General features: G+C 35.2%; 1 long non-coding RNA gene across 1 annotated transcript; it reads right to left on the bottom strand.

Annotated features, from left to right (window-relative positions):
- Positions 1–245: 245 nt before the first annotated feature.
- On the bottom strand, positions 246–9,390 carry LOC127832438 (uncharacterized). Its single transcript, XR_008026897.1, has 4 exons — positions 9,324–9,390; positions 3,619–3,731; positions 2,640–2,704; positions 246–349 (listed from the first exon to the last, which is right to left on the bottom strand). It is a non-coding gene; the product is annotated as an uncharacterized LOC127832438 (long non-coding RNA).
- Between the last annotated feature and the right edge of the window lie 4,296 nt (positions 9,391–13,686).

Here is a 13,686-nt window from a genome sequence, read left to right as displayed (position 1 = left end):
GTGTTTGTTATAACAGTGCCTAATACATAAACTAAAAGTTCTTATGAAACTTTCCATTGAAACATAATATTTTAAATGTATGTAGCAGAACAGCCACTTCACAATAATGGATCAAGATGTTTCAGGTTTATGTCATGGTAAAAATCATCTATGCATGAGATGTTTGTAAATGATTTAAGTCTCAATCTGTAGATATGTATAAATGAATGACAAGCTTTAATTGATAATAAACACTGGAATGTTTACCCAGTCTCTTTGATCCCAATAGCTGGTGCAGTAGAGGACATGGATAGCCTGATTTCAAACCCAGTGAAGGTCGCTGGTTTGAGACTTTTCACACCTTTTATACCTTTAAACCAAGTGTGACATTCTTTTTACTGTGGCAATAACGGTACAAAGATAACAATGATGAACATGAATCATTAAGAAAATGATAATGATGAAGGCAATAACGATGATGATGATGATGAAAAAGATGATGATGCTGATGCTGATGATCATGATGATAATGATGCTGATGATAATGATGATGATGTTGATGATGATGATAAATCTGTGCAATCTGCACAGGCTAATCAGGGACGACACTTTCCGCTTTTATAACATTTTTTGTTTAAATGAAGTCTCTTCTTAAAAAAAAAACAATTTAAGCGGAAAGTGTCGTCCCAGATTAGCCTGTGCAGATTGCACTGGGATGATACTGTACGCACATGCATTATGCCCAGTTTTCTCAGAACACGACTCAAATTAGAAAAGCTAACCTAAGCCTTCAATTCCCATCTAATTATCATTAATAATTAATTCGCAGACTTAGACTAAGATACACTTGCATTTTGTTACTATGTAAGCAACATTATCTGGCTGATAGAAGTGTTAACACTAACACCATTATCACCAGACATTTGCATACTGCCTAAGTTGATAAAGTCTACCCTGCCACAAAATGGGTCCATTAATGAGACCAGACATGGATCCCCTCTGGGGACCGTATTACCTTCCAGTAGGGACCCAGCTTGGGACTGACAGGGGATCATGATTGCCAGGGATAACTAGGGGATATGTATCTGACCCCCAGGGGGTTGCCCAATAAATCCACCTTGTGAAATGTGGCACCAAAGCATGTGTGTGGAAAAAGGTGAGACTGCAGCAAAATGGTTAACTCTTTCAGTGCCGAATTTCGAAGGCATTTGCAAACCGTATGGATCCAGATGAGACGCCACAGAATGTGGATTCATCAGGATTCAAACTGTTTGCTGTTCTGATAGTATTCTTTGAAAAAAATTGAAGAAAATGCTAATTTTAGAAATTCAGCAGACATTTTAGCAGACGACAAATTTCCCAGCATGCAAAGTGATAAGTTCTAGTTTACAAGTTTAACTGAGAACATTTTCACTTTTTCTTTTGCCAGGTCCAGTAAGCTTAGTTGGTGGTGTGCTGGACTTTAACACATTTATGCCTAGTGGACTCTCCCACCCTTCTAAATTGGATCAATTTATTTCCAAAATTAGGGATGTCTAGTACATTTATTTCTATATGTAGAATATTTCTTTCAGAAATTCCTTTAAGCAAACAGCGCAGACCCTGATGAGACGCTGCATCATGCGGCGTCTCATCTAGGTCTACGCTGTTTGCCAAGGCCTTTTTTCTAGACGCTAGGCATAAATAGGTTAAAACTGAGTCAATCCTGTGTTTGAATATCAACCAGGTCAGATAGTTCTGTTGGGTTTAGTTTTAATTTGAATTTATTTCAACAAACATAATCCTCCTTATACCTATGATCAAAGTAAAGCAATTTTCACGTACTGTCGTTAGTATGTGCACTAATTAGTGCTTAAATACTTCTCAAACCCTCAGGTCAGCTAAGCTTTTCCAGGATTTATGTTAGAAGGTAAACTGAATGCTGTGACCCCACTGAAATAGGGTTAAAAAAAAAAACGGAAAAAAAAATATTCTTTTACGGCCTTTTCCTAGCGAATCTACGGGTCCATTAAATGGACCCAAACTGAATTTGTAAAAACATTCCCAATATTTTTTTCTTAGAAAGAAGTGTGATTATAATAATGATTATTAAGTCTCAAATTTTAATTTAATTACATCTGACAAATTGTAACTATAGTTTATTTGATTTTGTCACTCTAATGTTAATTATAATAAGGATTTTTATTAAATTACTTCTCCATAATCAGTGGACTTTAGGTGCGAAAAAATTCCCATTCCCAAAATTTCATTTTTTCCCAAAATGGTCAGGTAGACACCTGCTGTTATAACCATTATTACATGTTAACATTCATTTGCATGAAGCAATACTTTAACGAAATCACAACCTTGTAGCCTTTTTCTTTGGAACTGTTTGGTAAAAAACATCAAGGTACCCACTTGAACCTCTGGCAAAAGGGGGTTTAAAGACCGATGTGTATACAGTGCAGTATCAGATAAGCCTGTGCAGTGTGAAACTTTGCTATAAAGAGACTTCTTAAACAAAAAATACTATAAAAGCAGAAAACGGTGTCCCTGATAAGCCTGTGTGGACTACACAGGCTAAACTGGGACAAGATTTTAAGCACATACATTAGACCCTGATTTTCCAAGGCGATGCTCATAAGCATACAATAAAAGCAAAAACAAAACAGTCAAAGTACCTGTGACATGCCACCAGTGTTCTTTCCAGTATAGGCCAAGGGAGACTAATCTGGTATTCACTCCACTGACTCAGTAATAAGAGAAGTGAATAACCAACATCAGTGCAGTACACAAAATTCAACATGAAATTCTCATAATATAATAAATAGGAATAAATATATAATGAAGTTCATTAATTTATTGCACTTGTCAAGTAATGATTTTTTTATAAAAAACGAATGTGTATTTATCAGGTATTCTTTTATTTAATATAGCAGTACTTTATTGTGTAAATAATAAAATAAACAACATTGCATCATGTAAGTGATGTAACATTATTTTAATTTTTTGCAATTTAACACCATTTAACAAATGGTATTTAAAATCGCTTGTGTTCTCAGAACAGTAGCCAAAATGTTCAACTTGTCCTGGAACAAAAGTCACTCATCAAGTTGACAAAACTTGGAGGATTTGTTGTTGTTGACTTTCAACGCATTTGTATGCCCTCAGAAAGTTATATTTAATTAAAGACCTTTCTTAATAAATTCAAATTTTAAAGGCTTTATTTCAAACCCTTAGATACTGATTAGAAGATATTTCTTGTTTCAAAATAAAGCTTCCATGAAGAGGACCATTTTAACCCATTTATGCCCAGTGGACTCTCCCATCCTTCAAAATTGGATCAATTTATTTCCAAAATTAGGGATGTCTAGTATACTTATTTCTATATTTAGAATATTTCTTACAGAAATTCCTTTAAGCAAACAGCGCAGACCCAGATGAGACGCCGCAAACAGCGCAGACCCAGATGAGACGCTGCATTATGCGGCGTCTCATCTGGGTCTATGCTGTTTGCAATGTCCTTTTTTCAGGACGCTAGGCATAAATGGGTTAATGCAGGTAATTGGACTGAATAGTGGCAACAAATTGGCCCTAAAAAATCACTGATTTACATCCACATACCAAGTCACAGGTGGTTCAATGATTACATGTAATTACCACATCAAGAGGCATCCATATGGGGACTAATCAGCTATTTCATCATCCATTACCCAGCCAGGGGGCTTATCTGCCAACTGGATGCATCATCTAACTTGCATTGAACGAGAATTCTGAAAAACAAAACAAACATAGCACATATTATAATATTATGAATATCATAGGCATTTGGGGGGTACAGAAATATTGCACCCTAAGAAGAAAGATATCAACAGACGCATACATTAACAATCACTCTCTGGCAATACCGGTATTTTATCATGGCCAACGAACATGCTGTAATTTAAATAATAAACCAGCTGTACATGCATTTCATAGAAAAATCAAGATTTGTAATAGATACATTTACATACTTACCAATAATAAGCTTCAACAGAAATTTTCAGAAAAAAATTTGCTACTGTTTTAAGGGGCCATGCGCAGGGCTTACTTACACCTATTTTAAGGCCAAAGCGGTATTATATGTGAAATTTACAGTTTGATCAGAGTATAGTAAATTTCAACATTATGGCAAATTAAATTATGCAGTGATGGTATGGGAAAGTGAACAGATTAACATTGGTTGTTTAACATTTGCATTAATTGGACACTACTGAGCAATGGGGTCTCTCTAAACAGTTCAAGTAAAGTTATTCTGCTTCAAATTGTTAAGAAGGTACTACCACACAATTGTCACTATGTATTACCGAGAATTAAAAAGGGTTGCAGATGCAAAATGATATTAGCCAATTTATTGAGCAGCCATGGCTAAGATCCACACCATGAAAGCGTTTATGGGATCTCCAAAGAAAGCAATCTCTGGTTTTGCCAGGAAATGGAACAGTGTCTAAATGAGCCTCAGGCTTTCATGCCAAAAGAGCTACAAAATATAAGTTTAGTTATTTAGAGGTTTTAGCTGCAGGTATGTTCCTTATGAAAAATAATTTGATGTTAACCCATTTATGCCTTAAGTGAACTCTCCCATCCTTCTAAATTGGATCAATTTATCTCCAAAATTAGGGATGTCTAGTATATATATATGTGAATTTTCTATATTGATAATATTTCTTAAAGAAATTCCTTTAAGCAAACAGCGCAGACCCTGATGAGACGTAGCATCATGCGGCGTCTCATCTGGGTCTACGCTGTTTGCCAATGTCTTTTTTCTAGACTCTAAGCATAAATGGGTTAAAATTGTCTCAATCATGAATAAAAACGCATTGCCTGTGTCTGTAATTACAATTACCATGACTTTTGAAACAGAGGCAAAAGATGATGAGACACTTATTTTAAAAGAAAGGGCGTTAAAAATGGAAGCAGGGTCCCCATGCCATACTGCTTTAGCTAAATTCCTGTAAAATTATTCAGATCATTATAATTATGACAGCAGATCAATACTTGTTAGAGATACTTGTTTATTTTAATGCTTTGTGTATCAAGAGGGGTTTTTTAACAGTCGATATAACATTGTGCAACATGATTAAAATCAACAACACCATTTAACAGTAACAGGATAACATGGGTAGGAACCATATGGCTTCATGTGTCTTACACTTTTTCTAGTAAAATCATTTGATCCCAAAAGTTCCCAATTGTATAATGACTGCAACAGGTACGTCATAAAAATATCTTAAAAATAATTATCTAATAATTTGACGAATGGCCATCTGAAAATTAGTCTTTTCTAGCAATTTGGAATGAAATAAATTGTTTAAAGAGAGTAGAAGAATGGTTTGCAGTAACTATTTATTGGCTGACTTAATTTGGTGAATTGTATTAAGATATACGAAAATACAACTGTAAAACTTGTTTATTAAATTTATATACACTATATTTCACAGATAGGAAAATATTTTTTGTCAAACCCTGAACAATATCGCAAGAAATGGAATTAGTGCTGCAACAATATACCGGTATATCGGTATATATCGCAATACGCAATCCGCATATTGTATTGCGATACGATTTTCGTCATACCGGTACGAAAATTTATCAAACATGCATCTACATTTCGTTCAGAAAAGCCATCCAAAATAATGATATCAAGGTAAACAAAACAAAGCGGTATTTTGTAAAAATAAATTGTTACGTACAAATGGCATTCTAAAAAGTCTATTATACAGAGTAGCGTTGTTACATGGGAGCATTCATTCTATGCTTTTAAACGAATTATCGTTGAATTAATTACGCACAACTAAATGTTTCTTTCGATTCTGAAATGAGCATTATTAAATTTGTAATCCGAATTTCGGAAACATGCTTCCGAAATGTAATGCTAACGCGACAATAAAAAAAGTGCTTTATTCTTTATCTCAATAAAAAGCGAAAGCGCGCAAAAATTATACAGACATGTAGAACGTCGCGTGCAAAGTGTGGGCGTATTTGTGTTGTATAAAACGGGAACATCACGTCAGGCGATTTACGCGTGTTCAGTGGGAAAAAAAAACGCCCGATTGGAAGTTATTTCATCACATCTTTAAATAGTAACAAATGCTAAAATGTATTTGATATGTAAGAAAATTGGTGAATGTTTGTGTTTTGTGTTATTCTTGAGCATTTTTATAGTAAACATTTACCAGAATTTGCTTTAAAACTGGAATATACGGGATTATCGGGTAATTGGCGAGTCATAACTTTGGTACAAGTAAGCAATATATTGCGATATATTGCAATACGGGTTTTTGAGCTGACAATATATCGCAATACGCTTTTTGGCGTATTGTTGCAGCACTAAATGGAATCCATCCCAAAATCAAACTGGATTGTCATGTTTACAATTATTAACGGCTTCACCATTGCACAACATGTTTGACAGTTTGTTATATCGCATTTAATGTACATTTACTTTAATAAAACTTCAAGATTTCTTGATGAATGCCAATCTCCAATCAGACTTGTCGTTCCATGCTCTCACAATCTCTGCAATCACAAGAAAATCCTACCAAATTTTGTAAGATTTTTTTAAAGTAATAATTTTATGAAAAGAAGTATCAATATCTTTTATATTTTGAAAATAGTGTATAAGTTTAGATTCATAATAAAAGAATAAATAACCTACATAAAAAATAGCGATTACCGTAAAATATTGTTCCACGTGGCTTGGCTATCATCAAGTGGTTGGTTATAAAGGCAGGGATTTGATCGGATTTAGTTTAAACCTATATATTTTAGCTCGATTGCATAGAAAGCCTAAGGCTTACTTGAAACGCTCACGAGTCCGTTTCCTGGGTATAGACCCCAGGTTTTTTTTTGGCCCGATTTTATCGGCTACGTTCCCAATCCCAAAAAGTATACTTTTTTCCCCAAAATGTGGCAAAAAATTCCCAATTTACAAAAAAAAATTATAAACATTTTTTTTTTGTTTTTTAGAAAGAAGTGTCTAAATGCATATTTTATCTCAATTGTAATTCAATTACATCAACATACATGCCATAATTTTTCAGACCAATTCCGGGACATTGAGTTAAATTGTCCGGGACTTTTGCTGATTTTCCGGGACATGTATAAAATGTAGCGATATTTATAGACATATGCATTTTTGGTACGTTTTTTTTTGTTTCGCATCATTAATTGCAAAAGTTCGAAAGCCTATCCGAAATACACTTGATCTATTAACGTCAAATTAAACATTACTACTTCCGTTACTAGATACAAGCCACGTGCAGTGTTTTTTTTATGGCAATTTCGGGGCCGATATTCGGCCCCATTCCCCTCAAAAAAGAGAATATATTTTTCCCCCATTTTGTAAAAAAAATCCCCTCCAGAAGTAAAAAAAAAATATATAAAAAAATAATTTTTTTTTTTTTTTTTTAGAAAGAACTGTTTCATTATCATGACAAATATATCTCAAATTTATTTCATAAATAACTAACCAAGTACATAACTAAAATTTATATGATTTTTAATTATTATAAAGTATTATATTAAATTAGATTAGTTTTTTCCAAATCAGTGGACTTTTCACATGAATTGCATTATTCTCCCAAAATGGCCAGGAAAAGGCCTGATGTATCTATATTGTGTCAATATTTGTTGATTAAAACATTCCAATTTGGTCCATTTTATTGATAAAAAATGCTCAAATTTGCCATTTAATCGATTAAAAAAAAACTCAATTTGACTCAAAATGGCTAAGAAAACTGAGACTGTGCATGAAGGCTGAACTGTCTGAAACTAATGTTGAAAAAATCATTGATATATATTTCAGAAAAAGGACAGACATTCTGCTGTGAATATTATATTCATACAAACATGTGTATTCATATAATAAATATTACATATAAAAGAGTGAATTTTTAATTTTCCCCTTTTCCTAAAAAATAACGCATTTTTTCCGCTTTGGACGGGCCCCGCCACCATTCCCCTATAAGTGAAAAAAAACACTGACGTGTTTTCAGTGTAAGCGTTCTAAACATAGATGGTGACCTCACTGCATTATTGATGCTGGGACAAGTGGACGAATCTGCTGGGCGTTTTGACATGGCAAACGCAATTCAAATTCACTTATTATTTTTAACGTTATGTTTACTGGGGGTTTAGAACAAGACAATAATAAACCTAGTGAGGATGACGTTTTTATATGCTTACTTTTTTACTCAACTTCTTTGTCGGTTAAACGTGCGAACATAAACTGCTTTGAATTTTTTACTCAGCGATGTAGGACTTCAGATGTGTGAACAACTATCCTTTGCCCTTACGCAGCGGGAAATAATGACGTAGTAGATTAAAGTCAATTAACAACCACATTAAACAATGCCACCTTTTCGGTTTGACCGCGAACGTGAGACAATCAATATGATAACAGGACCCCTGTTAATTGAGCGATTTTGACACGTAGCGTAGTCTGCCTATTCGGGTAGGCATTGTCATGGAGACGCTGCAGATATACACAGATTCGAGGTGCAGTTAAGCCCAAGATAAGGTACATGTATATATGGATTTTGTAAATTCCGGGACATTTGACAGAATTCCGGGACAGCTAGACAAGTTCTTCATTTCCGGGACTGTCCCGGACAATCCGGGACGTATGGCATGTATGCATCAAACAAAGTATTATATGATTTTGTTCTTTCAATTTATATGATTATAAAGAGTTATATCAAATTTAGTATTTCCCTAATTTGTGGACTTTTCATTTGGAATAAAAAGGCTAATGAATTTATTTTCCCAATTTCTTGAAAATGTCGATAAAATTCCCAATTCCAAAGCCATGGGCTATCTTCCCAAAAAGTGGAAAAAAACACCTGGAACCAGTACTTGGTGTCTATGCGGGAAACCTAAAGAACACTCCCACAATGGGAATCAAACCCGTGACCTCCCGATCGCTAGGCGTACACCATATCCACTACACCACTGCGACCTTTAATCGGCTTTGATCCTGCATGCTTTGCTGGTTTAAGTCGAATCTCTGGGCGGAGGTTGGATGAATGCCTTTGAATTTTTTTTAAATCATTTGTTTAAACATATTTTACCTAAATATAAGGCTAATATTTTGATTGAATACAGACAGAGGGATATTTTGATAGAATATATTAGGGCTTAAAAACAAACGTTTAAATTATTTTGTGTTCGGTATTTAGTCACGTAGATACGTCTGTAGACCTAAGTGACTCCACTTAAATGCGGCCAAAAATTTGAGTTCATATACCGGTAAGATTCATCAACATATTAATTCACTGAATCTTAAGCAAAATTATTTAAGAATGCACATTAAATAAGCAGTATACCGACGAAAGAATGTGTTGGCAACAAGGTTTTTACCACGACATCTAAATTAATTTATGCACGTGTGAGCATTTAAAAAAAACAAATGACCATATTAATAAAAAGGGGCGCAACTGCTGAAGAGTAGTCGCCCTTGTCGAAAAATAAAAGTGGTGTTAATACTTACAAAAATACAGTTACAGATATGTAAATAAATAATGCGCTTGTCCCTTTAAAAGTAGTCAATACTCATCCAAAAAATGTAAGTGTCGATTTTTTCGGATGTCACAAATTGACCTTTGATGCTAATGTATACAAAATGTCTGATTCCATATGGATGGAGTGATCTCATAGATATTGGTCCACGTATTTTATAACAATGCCAATTCCCTCCTTTCAGGCATATATTTAAATAGTGAAAGCGTTATATTAAATAAATTGTTAAGAAATCTTGTATGCTTTTCCGTAAAAATGATGATATTACACCACGAAGGAAATGTTAACACGCGCATCTACATTTCATTCACAACGATTTCAATACCAGTACTAAATATGTTTGGAATTATAAAATAAATCCTTTACGAGTTCGTAAAAACATCATTTTGACTACGTAAATATGTGTAATGGTGAACAGGGACTTATACAAACTTTGTTTGTATAGATCCCTGTGGGGAATAGTAATACATTTCGGATAAATAACGTCGCTATGACCCTTTAAAGGGATCTTTTCACGCTTTGGTAAATTTACAAAATTGAAAAAAGTTGTTTCAGATTCGCAAATTTTCGTTTTAGTTATGATATTTGTGAGGAAACAGTAATACTGAACAATTACCATGCTCTAATATAGCCATTATATGCATCTTTTGACGATTTTAAAACCTAAAAATTATAAAGCGTTGCAACGCGTAACGATTGAATAATTTGGAGAGTTCTGTTTTTGTCGTTAAATTTTGTGCAACTACGAAGATTGCTTATATAATGTATAAAATGCGTGAGCATGTGTACTCGGCGGAATAGCTCAGTAAGGCTAAAGCGTTTTTACTTCAGGACTCTGGCAGGACTCCAGGGGTCACTGGTTCGAAACCTGCTCCGGGCAATTTTCTTTTCCTTTTTTTAATTTTATTCTTGATTTTTTACAGGAGCTTTTACGATCCAATGTTTACATTTATCAATATAAAGCATTTAATGAATAAGTTAAAAAATGCCAAAATCTGTGAAAAGGCCCCTTTAAACTTGCTTGCTGTACGACAATATAAAAGTGAAACTCTAGCTGCCGGAACAGTATTGCATTCTCATTATATACAATTCGCTGGTCCTTTATTTAAGGCAAGTGACCAATTGCCAAAACAGTACGAAACAGCACAATACAAAACAGCATACACACATAGAAGAATAAAGCTGGGGTCACCGCATTGGAAAGGTCAATCCAAAGCATTGGGGTTTTTAACCGATTTTAGAGCGCTCATCCTCACACTTGGCCCAGTAATATTCATGATACATACAAGTGTAAATAAAATTTAACTTCATAGCATTGCAACTCAAATTAAACAATAATAAAAGGGAATTAAAACGAATTCAATTTAATAACCATTTAATTACTCAATGGTAGTAAGGAAACAACAAGCAGAACCAACGAAAGAACAAAGTGCACTAGGACTGTGAAAAAGGCTTCTTGTGAACATCACTTGCACGAGTATTTATATACACCAATTCAGATAAACAACGCATTATAACGCATTATAAAAACGTATTGACCCTCGGGCCACCACGCGTTGTCGGAGGTAATAAATTTCAAAGACGAGATGGTTATTATGTCCCTCATAAGCCGGTCACACGACGGTAATGGTGAGTACAAACAAGGTCGTTTGCAAAAGTCGGAATGATTTACGATGTCAACTCTTTCAAATATTATTTATTAAAACTCATTTTGAATGACCTACTTTAAAGGGGCATTTTCACAGATTCTGGCATGTATTGAAGTTTATCATTAAATGCTTTATATTGATAAATTGAAAAAATTAGACCTAAAAATCTCCAGTAAAATAAAACAACAATACAATTAAAAAAAGGAAAAAAACGTAACCCTTAACTGGACTAGAACCACTGACCCCTGGAGACTGACTAAAAAAAAGTCTCCCGCTTAGACCACCATCCGTGCTCATACTATTTTTTACTTATATCAGCAATCCTCGTTGTTTTGCAAAATATAACGATAAAAACATAACTTTCCAAATTATTCAATCGTTTCGTGTTGCAACGCTTTATAATTTTCAGGTTTTCAAATCATCAAAAGATGCATGAAACGTATATTTAAGAGCATGGTAAATGTTCAGTATTACTATTTCCTCACAAATATAATAACTAAAACGAAAATTTGCGAATCTGGAATAACTTTTTTTATTTTGTCAATTTACCAAAACGTGAAAAGGACCCTTTAAATTGCTGTTCAGTTAGGCGGCCCTGGTTCAATACCCTATCCCGACACATCTATGCTGTGGTTACTTGTCACAATACCGGACCGGCGGGGTCTCCTCAAGGTACTTCAGCTACCCAACACAGCAAAATACCGCACCAATATTTTCAGTAAAAAACGAAATCGTTGGAAAGTAAATCTACAATTTTAAATTATCCACACCTTTACCGAATCTAGTAAGTAAATCATGGAGGAGTGCTGAGACACATACGGGGTCCCGACATGATGCAGTCTCAGACGCGGAAGTACCTCATAAACTTCGAAACGGGGCTGTGTAGATCAGAAGTTTATTTACAGATCGTCTCTGCGTTTTTACGCCAACTTTTTATAAACGGACCTGCCCCATAAGAACTGTCAGGGGAAACTATTTATTTTTTTGCCGACGTAGGTTAAATATACCTTGGCTGCCCGGGCATTCGCCAAAAAAATATTTTGATCCAAAAAGACTACTGCACGGTGTCGAACGAGATCGTAATGTGCACTTGTGAATATTTTAAAGACAATTCGTGTATGTTGCCATTATAAGAGCAATGTTACTCCGCCAAGTGAGTGCTGACAATTGACATAGACCTTTTTCCAGCTCCTCGCGCACTGCGCCGCCTTTATGACTTCTCTAGACGCCACCAGCCGTCGACCCGAACTTCAGAAGGGTTTCCCTAGCACGTTGTGCGTACTGAGTACCGCCGTTCTGGGACACATCCATTATCTCAATAGGACCACAAGTCCTTGTCTGAATCTCTGCCCCAGGTCCGCCCCGTCATATACGCTGCAACCTCCGCTGCACGGCTGTTCCCGTCACTCTTCTGGCTATGTAGTGAAACAACAATCCACCAACGGACAATTACCATTCCGCTTGGCAATCCGATCATTAAGTTCTTTGAGTCCGCGAAGTAAGTGGGATAGGACGTCCGGCTCGAGGGATGACGCTACTCGCTGGATTAGCAGAGCCGCCCGCAGAAGTTCCCCTATCCGACCCTTCTCAGACGATGTAGTAAAACCACTATCCAACTACATGCATTATTTTTATGCATTTGACAGTTTGTCAAAAGTGTAAAAATATTGCCTTTGTATTAAAGTGACTCGCGATTAATGTACTAATTGCTGAAAATATCAAAGACAAGTTTGGGGCTTTCATCAACTCATTAAGGAAATTAACGGTTTTATATCAATAACGATGCCTGAAATACAAACATTTTGATAGCCATTCCCTTCTTACATTTGTCCTTGATAAGACGTGCATAGATTATAGACAAGTAATCAGTTCAATTTAACCATCATGGCCTCCAAGCGTAAGTTCTTTATGTTGGAAGAACGCGTTGCGGTCATTAGTTTGTTAGTTAAAGGACACAGTTGTAGACGAGTGGCTAGTGATCTTGGTGTAGGCAAAACTCAAATCCAGAACATTCTGAATTACATGTACATATACATGTATGTCAATAATTATTTATAAATGTGTATGATTAATGAAATAAATAATAAAAACATAAGGGAATGGAAATAATAAAAACAAAACTGTGTTTTCAATCCTTTATTTATTATTCATGCATAAGTATTCAAACATTTAAACAAAAGAGCACATACGTAGATAAGGTACCTGTTAAAATACTTCTAGCATATTTTGAAAAATTTCAAACGACCCTGGGAATAAAGACCACCTGTGAACAAAGACCACAACGACCAAATCCCTTGAGTGGTCTTTATAGACAGGTTAGACTGAACAAAAAATTACCATTCCGCTTGCTGATTCTTCGGAGAAGTGTTCAAGAAAATCTTCTGCGGGTGACTCTCGTCCCGGTCGCGATGTGCACGCTCTAGCTGCTGACCGAGGAATGAAAACACACACTCGACCTCCCTTGAACATTTATGCCTAGTGGACTCTCCCATCCTTCTAAATTGGATCAATTTATTTCCAA

The sequence above is a fragment of the Dreissena polymorpha genome, chromosome 5, assembly GCF_020536995.1.
Source record: "Dreissena polymorpha isolate Duluth1 chromosome 5, UMN_Dpol_1.0, whole genome shotgun sequence".
Lineage (NCBI taxonomy): Eukaryota > Metazoa > Mollusca > Bivalvia > Myida > Dreissenidae > Dreissena > Dreissena polymorpha.
This window is presented reverse-complemented; position numbering and strand designations above follow the sequence as displayed.